Source organism: Spermophilus citellus (genome assembly GCF_964194105.1).
Source record: "Spermophilus citellus genome assembly, chromosome: 19".
In the NCBI taxonomy this organism is placed as follows: Eukaryota; Metazoa; Chordata; class Mammalia; order Rodentia; family Sciuridae; genus Spermophilus; species Spermophilus citellus.
Genome location: NC_138201.1, coordinates 16,367,748 through 16,382,352, shown reverse-complemented (window position 1 = coordinate 16,382,352; position 14,605 = coordinate 16,367,748). Strand labels below are relative to the sequence as shown.

The 14,605-nt window shown below is 44.6% G+C and overlaps 1 protein-coding gene and 1 long non-coding RNA gene across 4 annotated transcripts in view; one reads left to right on the top strand and one right to left on the bottom strand.

Moving 5' to 3' along the window:
- The window catches only part of HRH1 (histamine receptor H1), a 95,870-nt gene extending 92,754 nt beyond the window's left edge, over positions 1-3,116 (bottom strand). For 2 of the 3 annotated variants that reach the window (XM_081276137.1, XM_081276136.1), the window contains exon 1: positions 2,908-3,041. The gene's annotated coding sequence lies outside the window, so the exon portion shown is untranslated. The other variant, XM_081276139.1, reaches the window with a different exon arrangement.
- Positions 3,117-3,158: 42 nt separating this feature from the next.
- The window catches only part of LOC308638682, a 73,902-nt gene continuing 62,455 nt past the window's right edge, over positions 3,159-14,605 (top strand). Inside the window, exon 1 of the long non-coding RNA XR_014019906.1 lies at positions 3,159-3,303. This is a non-coding gene — a long non-coding RNA (uncharacterized lncRNA). The remainder of the gene's footprint in view (positions 3,304-14,605) is intronic.

Here is a 14,605-nt window from a genome sequence, read left to right as displayed (position 1 = left end):
TTCACTAAAGGGAGAAGGGTTGCAACCCTGAATTTTTGAATTTTACTCCACCATTATTTCTTTCAAGGGGAAAAAATAAAAATTCCTCACTGGAGAATGCACAGAATCTTCCAAGGCAGCAGTATAATCTGAAAGGCAGCCGGGCTGGTATGTTCTATTGGGACAGCTGTGAGAAGATCTTAGGAAAAGAATTTCAAACATGCCCCCTTCTATCCTACAACCATCAAGAGACCCCCAATAGTTCCTGGAGGACCCAAGAAATGACCATACAGCTAACATTTGGGCTGAAAGACAGATAGAAACTTTCTTCTGTTTGCAAGAAGAACCCATCGTGGCCCTCCCTAAGAGTCAGAAAACATCAGTTTGAAAACTGTCTCAAACCCAGGCCTCTCCAAACCAAGGCAGAGCATGAAGCTCAAGCAGCAGCATGTAGGGGAAAGGTCTGCCATATAGTGATAATGGTGACAATGCCTGGTCCTTCCCAAGTACCAAGCAGAGTGCCAGGAGTTTGCATAAATTTGCATAGAGACTTTGTTAAAATTGGAGGTTTCACTAAGACTTCTGAGAGACATACTAATCTAACTAGACCTGCTCCCATTTTACAGATGAGAGGGCAGACTTGTATGGAGGTTAGATGGATAGATAAAGTGGTCCTGTATTAGTACCATTATACTTATGAGAAAGCTGACACTTGCAAGCCCACAAACCTGGGCTTATAGGACTTTCCTAGTAACAATAACAACTACACTTAAATAGCATTTTTATGTATTATGGAACATCATTTCAGTGCATTATGTACATGAACACAATTCTCTCACCAGCCTGTGAGGAAGGTGCCACAAATTCCCCCATTCTAAATGTGGGGAAAACAAGGAATGGAGAGGTGTAGCAACTGGCCCAAGGCCACAGAGTTCATAAGAGACAGCACTAGGATTTGAACCCAGGTGTGTCCGCTCCAGAATCCCTTTGCTATGCATTGCCTCTGCAACGGCAAGGCCACACTCTTTGATCAGGCACTCCTTGTTTGTGAAGAGCAAAGTGTGAACACTGAATTCCAAAGTACAAGGGGAGGAAGTTCCTTGGAATACTCAATTGAGGGCCTAGGGGAACCACACCCAGATCAGGGATGTCCAACCTCTCTGGGATGTGGACTCCCTCACCAGGCAGCTCCAGCCTTTGTAGGACTCACTTGAAAATGGTATAGGCATCCCCTGCTCTCTTCTACTAACTCTCCCCCGCTAGGGGAAATACCTCCTGGAGCAGCTGGGCAGTTTTGCATGTGGGGGTCCTGCAAACTCTAAGTCACAGTAGTATACCTACATGGGGTTTTCAGGGATTCTGATGAGTGATCATCCTCAACAGCAGGTCCACCAAGAGACCTGGAGAAAAATGCAAAGGCATTGGGGATCCTGTTGCCTGGCATCCCTCTATTCTTTAGCTTTGCTGCTGCAGCCAGAAACACAAAAGGATCTAAGGTTTCTAAGGTTCCATCTGCCACCCAAGTTTCATTGATAATCTAAGATGAGGCAAAACTGGTGTTCACATTCCCAACTCTCTGAATCGCAGTAGCAATAAAGATACTTACCTTGCAAGGCTGCTGTATTAAATGGCATAATACATGATGATCTCTGATGTTTGGCCTGTCTCTCTCCACTCTCCCAGACTCCCCAAGGTAAAAGCCAACGGTGGGGAATTCAAGCCTTTATCAGACTCCCAATCCCCCTGTTTTTCAGGCTCTGGAGGTACACTTTACCTGTTCATTGTCACAGAAGGACAAGGCCCTGACCCTCAAAAGGGGAATGAGTTCTCTGGGCATCTTTCAGCCTGGGGACCTTGCTCACACAGGACTCCCCCGCCTAATCCCTCTGGTTGGCTTGGGTCTGACTTGGGAGCCCCCTGCAGGAAGACAGCAACTCTGCCTGGGGTATCCCTGCACAAGCCAGCTCCCAGACTTAGCAGACACTTCAAAGATAACAGGTGACTCAGAATGGGGATAGGGTAAGGTGGGATCTTCTGGGCAGTGAGGGGACCCCAGATCACACAAAGAACAAGAGCTTCAACAAGAACCGCTAAGCTTTAGCTCCTGCTCCTGCCTACCAGTACTTCTTCCAGAGTAAGGGAAATTAACTTCCAGAATCTGGGGTCCCCTAACTACCCAGAATAAGCAGCCTCCATGTGCTTCTACCATCAGAATCCACTTTCTAGCCCTAACATCCACCCATTTCAACAAAGGATTCTTTCTCGGCACAAGCGGGAGGACCCCACCACCACCACCACCATCACCACCACCACCACCACCACACACACACACACACACACACACACACACACAACACTCCATGGAGCTCCTACGAGGGAGGAGAGAAGGGGAGGGGAAGGGTGGAGGTCCAGAAGTTACCATACCCCCACACTAAGTAATACTGAACCTGGGGCTTCACTACCTATTGTTAATGGTTTAGGTTCGCCGAACTCCAGCTCAAAATCCTAGCTCTCTTCTTTACTAGCCAATGCTCCTGGGTTCCACTTTCCCTCCCTATCCTCAGTTTTCTCCTCTGTAAAATGGGTATGGCCATATTCGATTCACTGAGTTATAGGGAGAACTGAAAGAAACAATAGATGCTCAGCACCTAGGCACAGAGAACACATTCGGCACCTAGGCTGGGACCAGGGTAGCATTGCACTCGGCCTTGGTTGGTTCAAGGAATGCTGGGTGCTCGCCTTTCCCTCTTCAAAGGCCAGAGGAACAACTCCGGTCACGCACCCTGGCCATGCCCCGGGAAGCCACAGGTGCCTGCGCGTCCAGGCGCTGGAGCCACAACCACAGCGCAGCGAGCGGGGCTGTGGAGCAAGGCGAGCTTTGCCACCCTCCCCAGGCTGCCGCGTCGCAGGGTCTCCAAGCACGCCCACCTGGTGCCGCCGGATCCGGAGGTCTCCGCTACCCCTCCGGGATACTGGGGGATCCCAAGCTGGCAGGGCGCAGCCTCGCCCAGCCGCTGAGGTCCCACTTACGCCCCCGTCCGCGACCTGCCCGCGCCACTCCGACTCACCCGTGCCGGCTCCGGGGAAAGTTTGGTGGCGCGGCGGCAGCTATGGCCAGGCTGCTCGGTGCGGCGGGGGCGCGGCGGGGGCGGGGCGCGGGGGAGGAGCCACAGCGGGCCGCCCATCACCCGCCGGGAGGAGGCTGGGGACCAGCGCGGGGTATCCCACGCCTCCAGCTCCCACACCTTCCTCCTTGTCTTAGCTCCTGTGGGGCACACCAGCCTCGGCTCCGCGCGGGGGATGGTTCCTGGCGTGTGGGAAAAGGTAAGAGTAGAGATATCTCCGCCACGCGTGCACCTGGGGCACGCAAACACATGAAAATAGTTAAGAGAATGGGGATGAGACCATGTTCGGCAAAGTCAACCGCACATGTATTGATAAGGACAAACTGTGATGCCCTGCTAGACCCTAGATAAGAAAAGACAGTCAAGACTTCAAGACTGACAGAGTGGGAAGCCTACTCCTGGAGGCTTTGAGGTTCCACTGGGAGAGACCCCCTTCCCCAGGTCAAAAACCCTACACCCTCCTATTTAATCCCTTCTGATGAATGAGTTGGTTTCTTTTTCTTCTTTCCCCTACTTTTTTCTTCCGGTGCTCGGGCTAGAACCCAGGGATTTGTGCTGAGTTACACCTCCAGCCCGAGTTTACATTTCAACATACATTTCAAGCAGCAACCTGTGCCAACTCGAGTCGGGGTGTAGTTCTTTAGGACCTCAGGAACACCACCCAGATTCTTACTGCTTTGGTTCCTGTAGCTGAGAGAGATTGGGGTTGGTTTCTTTCTTTTCCTTCCTTCCTTCACCCCTTTCCTCCCTCTCGCTCCCCACCCCACTCTCTCTCATTCCTCAGTACCAGGAAAACCCCATTTGAATTTCTTAACAGTTATCACTTCAGATCTGACCTTGGCACTTCAGTAAGCTCAGAGGAGATTGTTTGATGGGGAAGGAGGATTGGATATTATGGGAGTATTTCAGTCTCTTCCCAGTACAAGGCAATTTCAGGGGTTGTGGGGTCAACTCAAAAGAAGATTGGGGCTCATTTTCACAGGTAATGCATGGGGATTGTGGATGAGTGATCCCCTTTTCTGTCTTCAGGGTCCGTGTTTGTAAAACGAAGTAGCCATCATCTTGCCAGGGTCCTCAAAGCTCTATAGTGCTGACCCAGCAAATCCTCACACCACCCTGAATGTAGGAGCCATCACTTCACAGATAAGACGACTAAGGCACAGAGAGGCCAAGTGGCTCGCACAAGGCCACATGTAGAACAACTGAGAATCCATCCAATGCTGCCTGACCCCAAGTTCCAAGGTCATGCTATTATCTTCATCTTAGCAGTGCTGTTGGAAAATTCCATGATGCCATTTATTTAAAGGGCTTAGTAAGTGCTCCACAAATAGTAGCTCATAGACACCAAGCCTGTCTGCAAGGTGGGGATTCAAGGGTCATCAGTAATGTCCAGAGACATGAGACTTTTGATTCATGATACCCAGCAGACGTATTACTTTCCTGGGCACCCCCTCTGACTGCTGTAAATCATAGAAACAAGGTTTTCCCACCTGCTTCTCTGACAATCTCTCTATACTTTAACATAACCCTCAATCAGGACCCACCCTGAAACCCCACCGAGCCCCTCCCACTCCCTGGTTATTCTTCAGGGATTCCTTTGTATTTTACACTTTATCAGGCTAATGCACTCTTTGGAACTGAATTGGCGCCCAGGGTCACACCTGTTATAAACTCTAAAGGAAAGATATTTCCTCTGCACAGCTGTGGGGCTTACAGAATTGGGGGGGGGGCGGGGTAAAAGCCACGGAAATGGCTGGGTCAACTTCCATCCCCTTTCTCTTCCCTTCTTGCGAGTCAGCAAAGGCTTGATTATTTGGAATTCCTCTCCAAAGTTTCACTTCCTGGGACAGATTTAGGGCTGCTAAACCCATAGTGATCAGCATCTTTAGAAGAATTAATTTTAGAAACCGAAGATCAGACATTTAAAGCTCCTGGTGACCAGGGTATGTGTTATCTTGTGACATATGGAACTAATATATCATTAGGTAACCCAGGCCATATGGGGTAGGGGCAGGATAACAATATACAGCCAGGAAATTAAAAAATTCATAGCTAGCCCCTATATAAAATGACTGGGCCAGGCTCTATCTGAAGAGCTTTACATAGAGAGTTCAGTACACCCACTCCTCAGAACAGTTCCATGCTGTAGATTTTCTTGTCATTCCATTTTCCAGATGAGAAAACAAAAGCATAAAGATTCAGTAAGTTATCCTAAGATCAGACAATCAGGAAGCAGCCAAACCAGTTCTGGAACCTGGATCAGTCTGGGCCCCCAACCCTGCTCCTACTTCTGTATTTTGTGAAAGAAATCAAGACAGCCTGAGTTCTGGCAGAGAGATGACAGATAAGGAGAAAAACACTGACTAAAAATATTTCTGCCACTTGCTTTCTCTTCATTTACTTTGCATCTCTGAGACTCAGTTTCTCTATCTGCACACAAAACAAGAATAATAATGCCTAGGCTATATCCAGGATCTTAGTGATTTTTTCAGTTGCATGTAACATAATACCAATAATAACTGACTTAGTCAAAAAGGGTTTTTGAATTAAAAAGTATAAGAGGCATGCTTGGATTCAGCACAGCCCATATCAGGGCTCAAATGAAGTTGTCATGAACCCATCTCCCTCTGAATCTTTTTTTTTTAAATATATATACACATATTTTTTTTTAGCTGTTGATGGACCTTTATTTTATTTATTTATATGTGGTGCGTACCCAGTGCCTCACATATGCTAAGCGAGCACTCTTCCACTGAGCTACAACCCCAGCCCCTCTCTCTGAATCTTGACTGCTTCTTTTGTGTCTCTCTTATTAGCAGGCTGTTTCCACAAAAAGGCAGGAATGGCCAATTGCCAAAGAGATCATCTCCTTCCCAATACTTCCAGCAAAAAATCCCAGGGTTGACTCCCATTGGCCTGGCCTGGGTCACATGCCCAGTCTGGGCACCATTATGGCTTCTCTCATTGGCCACATCTCAGTTGCATGCCTACCCCTAGCAAGGAGGCAGTTTCAGCCACTCTTAAACCACCGGGACTAGGAGTGGGTAAGGGATGAAAATCAGGGTGCTAATGAGGTATCAGTGCAGGAAAAGTAAAAACACAAAAGTCCTCTCCCTTATAGGGCTTTTGTTAGGAGCAGATAAACTCAGATGTACAAAGTGCTCAACTGGTGCCTGGCTCTGGTAGGGGCCGAGTACTTGAGTCCCCTCCCTTCCTTCCTCCTCTAGAAAACAGGAATCAAGTCTCACCAAATCCAGGGCAACTACTTCCTTGTTCACATAGGGAAACTGAGGAAGGCCCAGAGAGAAGGGTCTTACTGAAGGTATCCCACCTAATCAGCCATAGAACCCATATCCCCCAACTCTGAAACAAATCCCACTTAATGCTAATAACTTTCAGTCTCCCACTAACCAAAGGAATTATCTTTCATTTGCACAGGGGACACTAGATAATAACAAAGCCCTAAAGACCTGGAGGAAATGAATGCCACTTACATTGGATTCCCAGGCTGTGCTCCAAACTGTGGACTGGTAGGTCTGGGCAGAGTGCCCAGTCAGATCCCCACCCATCACTTCATGAAGTCAGCCAACCCCTTTGAGGACTGCACACTCTGGCACTGAGAGATCCAAAAGCTCATTTTTTAGAAATGTAGCTTTCTAAAGTAAGCAAGATAGCCCTTATCTTGATTTATTTCCTGCTCAATTTGTGAGGGTAGGACTACATCCTTCAGGACCAAAGTGGACCAAGTGGTCAGATGGTTATTTAGTCATCAAAATTGGCTATTTCAACTTGGCCCTGGCTCAGTTCAAAGTTTTGGCCTTAAGTGATTAGTCTGACATCTGCATGTGAAATCTGGTTACACTATATGCTGTGAAGCTTGTCTTTCTATCCATCCACCCATCCACCCATCCACCCATCCATCCATCCATTTATCTATCATGCTGAGAGTAGAACCCACTGTCTCACAGATCCTAAGCAAGTGCTCTACCACTGAGCTACATTCCTAGTTCTTTATCTATTTAAAGGAAAGTGAGCAAGAAAAGTAGATGGCAAGCTGGAATGACAAGATCTGCCCCCCATCTCCTCTTAAGTAACGTCCATACTTATGTGCATATTGCTAGAGAAACATACACCGATAAAATGGAGAGTAATTTATAACCAGATGTTGAGAATTTTAAAAAGGTTCAGTTCTGCTATTCCATACTTTGAGACTTTTCTCTGATAAAATAATCATGGACACCACCAAGAAAAGCATAAAGATGTCTATTGCAGATTTTTGTGTATAACAGTAAAAGACTAAAAATAATACAATACCCAATAAATTATGGCACAATGATAGAATAGACTACTAACAATATTAACCAGCTGTTAAAATCACATAAGAGAATATAGAATTATGTGAAAACTGACCATGATGAGAAGGATCACTTAAAAAACAAGTTATAGGGGCTGGGGATATAATTCAGTTGGTAGAGCACTTGCCTAGCATGTATAAAGCCCTGGGTTCAATCCCCAGCATCACCACACCAACCAAGAAAAGAGTAAGTTATGAACCAAATGTGGTGGTGCACGTCTGTAATCCCAGTTCCTCCAGAGGCTGAGGTAAGAGGATTGCAAGATCATGGCCAGCCTCTGCAATTTAGCAAGACCCTCAGCAACTTAGCAAGACCCTATCTCAAAATATAAAATAAAAGGCTGGGGATGTAGCTCAATGGTAAAGTACCCCTGGGTGCAGTCCCCAGTACCAAAAAAATAAGGAAGGAAGTTATAAAAGACTAGGTATATATGAACTCACTTTGTGAAAAATTATACCTATGCATAAAAAAGCTTCAAGTATCTACATCAAGGATTGGTGGGAAGGAGAAAAGTTTGTGAGCACTCTTGGGTTTTTATTTATCTGTATTTTCTCATTTTTTAAAGTAAATTTATGTTACTTTGGTAATCAGAAAAAAATGACCAATAATTTTTATAAAGGGATTTGTGCTTGGTTTCCTTTTAGAAAAGCACTTTCATTTATTAAAAGGCCTCAACCAGAACTAAGATTAAATTATCTCTCTCTCTCTTTGGCTTGGATGGCTGTAAAGGAATGGGGATGTTAAAGCTGAGAACAGCAGCAATAGCCACAGAGCACTCCAGTGACAGAAGTCTGTACTAGGAGGCTGTGCCTATTTTCTGTGGGGCCCTGGGAAAGTTACTCAATGTCTTTGTGTTTCTGCCACTATATCCATAAAATGAAACGTTTGGTTTCGTTATCTCTGGGGTTCTTTGAAAGGTCAAAATTTTATGATTTCAATTAATTTTATGAATTCAATAAATGTTTTAGAGAACGTATAATGGCCCAGAAGTGGTCTTAGTTTGAATTATTTTTCTCTCTCTAGCACCATGAGATTGCTGAAAGCTCTGCTTACTCCCGGGTCTTAGCCTCTGTTTTCTTCTGTGCTTCTCAGCCTTGTATGAACTGGCAGATTCATGGAAAAAAAAAATACAAAGCATGTCAGGCTCATCTCGCTGTGCTTCTCTTCACATTGGGATCTTGGCCCCTCAAGCCCTAGCTTTCTGGAGAACATTTTGATAGCTTGTAACTGATTTTTATTTTCTTTGAAACAGTTTCATGCAGGTGTTCCAGCTGTTTACTGAGAGTATCATCTCTACAAGCTGGCTTTTTCATAGGCAGAAGTCCCTTAGTATGTTATAAAGTGAAAATGACTGGTTATAAAATGGTTGTGTATAATGGGATTCTATTTATCTGCAAACATGTATATGTGCTTATGGAGAAGAAATACAGAAAGAGCAAAGGCAGTTCACAATAGCCATCTCTGGCTAGGCTTTCTTTCTTTAATGACATATATTTTTCAAATTTTATTTTACATTCATACATACCATGAATGTCCAAACTGGAGTTGACCTTTGAGGTCATTTATACCCATTTCACAATTAGAAAAACTGAGGTCAAGAAGATTTACGTTTCCTTCAACTGAACAACATTCGAGGTCTGCCATGGGCAGAGAACTATGTATGGTATGGACCACAGAGCAGCCAAAGAAACAACCTGTAATCACTTGTTTCCCCATCTCAGGTGTCTCCAACTTGGGCTAGACTTTGGGAGCTAAGGATGAAGATGATGAAGAGCTGCCTTTAAGTTGTTGTAGTTGAAGAGAAAGCTAAATAAGCCGTCCTGGGTATGACTGATACATACTAAGATAACAATGTTACTTTAGAAACTGGTTTTCTTTTTAACCAGTCCTCCCCATATCCCACTAAATGACTGTATTTCCCAACCTCCTTTGCAGTAAGATGTGGCCATGTGACTAAATTCTGACCAATGAGATAAAAGGGAAACTGCTGTTTCTGGGACATCTCTTTAAAGGGAATGAGCAAACTCTCCTTTTTTTTCCTGCTCCTTGGAATGTGTGTACTGGTTATTAAAGGAGAGATAAACTAGGATGGCAGAGCAGCCATGAGAAAAAAAATAACCTCTATCTTGCTTATGTTACTATTGCTTTACGTTTTCTCTCGAATACAGATAAAATCACAATCTTTACTTATATGAATCCTTAAAATAAAGTGCTATGGGAACAAAGAAATAAAGAGAGAGGAATGAACATTTCCTACTTGTGGCATCAGGGAAGTCAGGAGAGGTGAAGGGATATAAAGAGGTGACTGATGAGATGGGTAGGAAAGGAGAAGGTTTGGGTAGAGCGGATCATGCAGAGCCCAGGCACAGGACTGGGAAAAGGAACATGTTCACTGGAATCAAGCAGCCTGGACTGAAATCTCACCACCGTCCTCAGCAATCACATGTATTCAGAATCCACACATCAATATCTCCATCTGTAAAATGGAGATAACCACAGACTCAACATCACTGAATTGTAGTGAGGGTCACTGAAGTTAATGCATGTCAAGTGCTTAGACCAATGCCTGGCACAAAGTGAGGGCTCAATAAATTTTTTGTCCCTTCCCCATACCTACCCCTTCTCAGTCAACTTTCCTTGGGGTTCAGTGCTTATCTATCAAGTGTAGTGTACACAGTCCTGCCTCCCAGGACTTTACCATGGTGGGTGCTAAACCAGGTAGCTCCTTCTTACTCTTCCCTGGAGGAACTTACAATCAGGGAAATTGAGGTCAAGAACATTTAAATTTCTTTCCATTGAAGAATTATTAGAGGTTTGCCATGGGCAGAAAACCATTCGATGGAGCACGCACAAAGCATCCAAAGAAATATAAATACCCATTGATAAGGGTATTTGACAGATTCCCCCAGACCCCTACTCTGTGTCAAGCCCTGGGACAGGAGGTCACTGATTCTGGAAGAATCAGATCTTCTCTCTGCTTTCAGTTCAAGGAGAGAAAGGGAAAATACTGGAATATAAGGACAATTCAGTGTCAAAAGGGGGACCATGATCAAATTTCAGTCCACAAGCTCAGGTGAGCAAGAAAGATAATTTGATCTTTGGGTCAGTGAACTCAGTCTGTACTGTGGTCTCCCCTCACAATGAAGAAAATCTTAATATCAGGCAAGCCAAACTTCTCCTGTACCTCTAGTGCACAGCATGGTTCTGGGGACCTCATGGGGTACATCTGGTGTACATCATCACTTAGCTACATTGGCACCTGTTAGTACATCTTTGTTCCTATCTGAGGAGGGCTCACCCTCCCACAGAGGTCATTGTTTGTCCCTTATTCCTAGGTCTTAACACATCTCAAGTGCGTAGGAAACACTGCTCAGCCCCAATGGCATCTGGCCTCAGCGAGCTCTGTTATAAACATGAGATTCTTCTGCCTTGCTCCCCACAGCCATTTCTCCTCTAAAGCACCTGCCTAGGAGGACGACACAGGTCCATTCTACATTCAGGTTCTTTGGAACTTATCTGGAGATTCTGGGTCTCTCCTAAATCCCTTGAATATTCCCCTATCAACCATGTCATCAATGCACAAGAGCTTTTTCCTATTTCTCATAAACCCCTATTCTTTAGGAATACAAAAGCCAGGGGGAAAAACACCTGACTTCTCTTTTTCTGTAGAGCCAAAAAAGGGACAGCAGCATCAAGATGATAATCTAAAATGAAGGAATGTAAGATTCCTGAGTAACAGAATTTATCAAAAAAAAAAAAAAAAAAAACCTTCCTGATCTCTACCAGATTGGCAGAAATCAAAAAGATTGACACCATCAAGTATTAACTAGGAAATGGAGCCACTGGAACTCCATTCATGGCTGATGGGAATGAAAACAGTACATCACTATAGAAAACTGTTCTTCAGTTTACTAAATATAGATCTATCCTATGATTCAGAAATTCCACTCTAGGGATGTCTCCAAGAGAAATGGAAACATACGCCTACTAAACACTGAACATAAATCATAACAGTTTTATTCTTAATTGCCCAAACTGGAAACACTCTAGATACACACCAATAGGAGTCTGAATAAATAAGCTGGTTAATTCACACTCTTGAGAAACTATTCAACAATAAAAACAGATGAACTATTTCTGTCCACAACAACATGGAATCATTATTTTGATTATAAAGAACACAAAAAAGTAATTTTTATAGAATTCTATTTATATGAAGTTTGATAACTGGTTTTAGAAGTGTTTTCTTCTGGGGTTGAAGAGATACTTTTCATGACTGGAAGAAGGTGCTGGAAGAGTTCTGCACTTTGATCTCTGGGATGGTTACACAGGTATAGATTGATACAAATTCATTGAGCTCTACATTAAATGTTTGTGCAGCTTACCAAAAGTACATTATACCAAAACTTTAAAACCTCATTTTCCCTAAAAACCCATAGAGGCTAACATTTCAAATATAACATCCCACTGTATGTGCCATGAAGAAGCAAGTGGACAGTACTATTATGAGAGCCCCTGGGAGGTGTAGGCCCACTGTGAGGTGGGAACAGTGGGTACTACTCATGGAGAAATTCCTGGGGGAGGTGATAAGGACCTGAGATGAAGGCCAAGCAAGGAAGGCTAAGGCATTCCAGACATGAAGAACAGCATGCAAAGGCTTTCACTGTGCCCCAAGAGAAGTTGACTGAGAGAGGATGAGTGTGGGGAAGAGACAAAAGACAAGGCCACAAAGATGTGAATAGGAGTAAGATCTGACAGAGCTTAGTAAGCCAAAGGGTAGTTCACAAGGGGGGCTTTCAAGAGCTGTGGGCAGATTTAGACTTTAAAAAAGATCTCTGTGGACATGGGGAGAAGCAGGGTTAGATGGACTACAGGAATGTGGGAGAGAAGGTGTGTTCCCTGAACTGTGGCTGGAACAATAGAAGCCAGAGTGGGAAGAGGTGCTTCTAGGAATACTTAGGAGGACAGCATTGGTGACCAACAATACTAGGAACAGGAGAGATTCCTTGCCTTTCCTGTGAAGGTAGAACCACTTATTGAGAAAACAACAGAAGGAGGTATATTTCTAAGTGTCCTTATGATGGGCCAGATGCTTTTGCCTGTTCAGTTCCTGCTTCTCCTCTTTCTTGTGACAGAATCCTGTTTTTCCTATGGAGAACTACTCTTCCTTGCATTTAGGTCATAAAACTCCTCTCTGGGCTCTAGGACAGTGACTCAGAACTGGCCAATCAGCACTTCCAGCTCTCTGGTCACGATGATTGGCTCAGGGATTGGTATATGACCCAGACTGAGGAATGAGGGCCCTGGAAATTCTGCTGAACCTGACGAGAAAGAAGTGTATCTTTCCTGCTGGGACTGTTCAGCTGGCAGAACTACAGATGGACATCTTTGCCACCAAGACAGAGCAAGCTTGGCTGACAATCAAGCCAGCACTTGAGTAAGCAGAACCAAAAGAAAGAATCATATGCCTGTGATAATTTTTAGACTTTTAGATTCAGCCATGCCTGGAGACTAACCTGGACTTTCCATTTTCATAAGCCAATGGATTATCTTCTTGGAATAGTTCTGTTGAATTGGAATTGCACAAATGCACTTACTACCAGTCTCCCCTTTCTCTCTCTCTCCCCTCTTCTGTGTGTGTGTGTGTGCGTGCGCGCGCACATGCCTTTTATCTGAAGTATTCTCATGAATACAGGCTCCATTAAAAAGCTTTTATATGGGTACAAAGTTTCTGATCAGGATGATAAAAAAATACTGGAAATGGATAGCAGGTGATAGTTGCACAACACTGTGCACTTAATGCCATTAGGTTGTGCTCTTAAAGTGGTTAAAACGGTAAATTTTTATTTTCAATTTAAAAAATTCTGTTAAAAAGCTTTTGTGACCATACTAAGAGAGACAAGCTTTAGGTGAAGGAAACACTAAGTGACGTCCTGAAGGACATGAATTTTGAGATAGAGTTTGAAAGATGTCCTGAACAGGATCTGATGTGAAGTATTTCAGGTGGAGAGGACAGCACAAGCAAACCCTTGGAAGTGGGAAGGAAAAGGGAGCATTCAGAGAATGGTGAGTAGTCAGGCTGGCCTGGCCAACCTGGGGAATGGTGGGAGAAGAATCTGGGAGACTGGGAACCAGACTAGGAGGGCCTTGAATATCAAGGTGAGTTTATATTAATCCAACCAATGACTCCATTGACTAGAAAAGGCATCAGGAAGTTCCCACAAGAGCGGGACACACAGTGAACTCAGAGAACAGTAAACTGTCCCAGCATATAGCATAGTGGTATCCCTCACACCCTGTTCCAAATCATACAGTCTTTCCAGGCTGGGACATCTAGGGGTCTGGGACATCTAGGGGTCTTGCTCAAAAATAAGTGAAAAGAACCAATACCCTTGCCAGCCCTCTCCACACACCAGGCTAGGCACCCTCGGGTCACACATATGATCCCTCTTACTAAAAACCCTCCAAAGGCTTCTCATCACTTAGAAGTAAGTCCACACATCTCCAGTGGTCTACCAGGCTGTATGTTGCCTGACCCTCTTTGTCCTTGTCTCCCACCACTCCTCCCTGGGCTCGCTGCCCTCCTGATGCCCTAAAAACACCTCAACTTTTCACCCCCATCTTAGTACCTTTGTGCCTGCATATTTCTATCCTCCAAATCTTCCTAGATATCACATCATCATTTCTTTACTCCCTCGCTTCTTGTTGGAGAAGCCCTTGCTTAGTGCAGTAGGGTCCCTATCACTTTGCCTTTCTTAGTTCCCCTCACTGCCTGAAATGGTCTTTTCCATAATCTGAGTGTAAGTAACTTGTTCCCTACTATCTATCTTGTTCCCTACTGTATGCCCAGCATTTAGAACAGTGACTGGCCCATAGAAGGTGCCCCCAAAATGGTAACTGAATGAACTATTTGGATAGGTGAAGTCTTTAGAGGCAATTCTGCAAATAGGGAAGCTGAATCCACAAAATGTAAGAGATTCACCAAAAACATCCTGGAATCATTGTCAGAGTCAGACTCAGAACCTAGGACTCCTGGCTCCAAGGTTAGTCCTTTCCTATAATTCAGCTCCAACCTTCTCTGCCAAAGAACGTACCAGGATTTGGTGATTTTTCTCCTCTTATATGAATATCCCAGGGAAGGAAGGG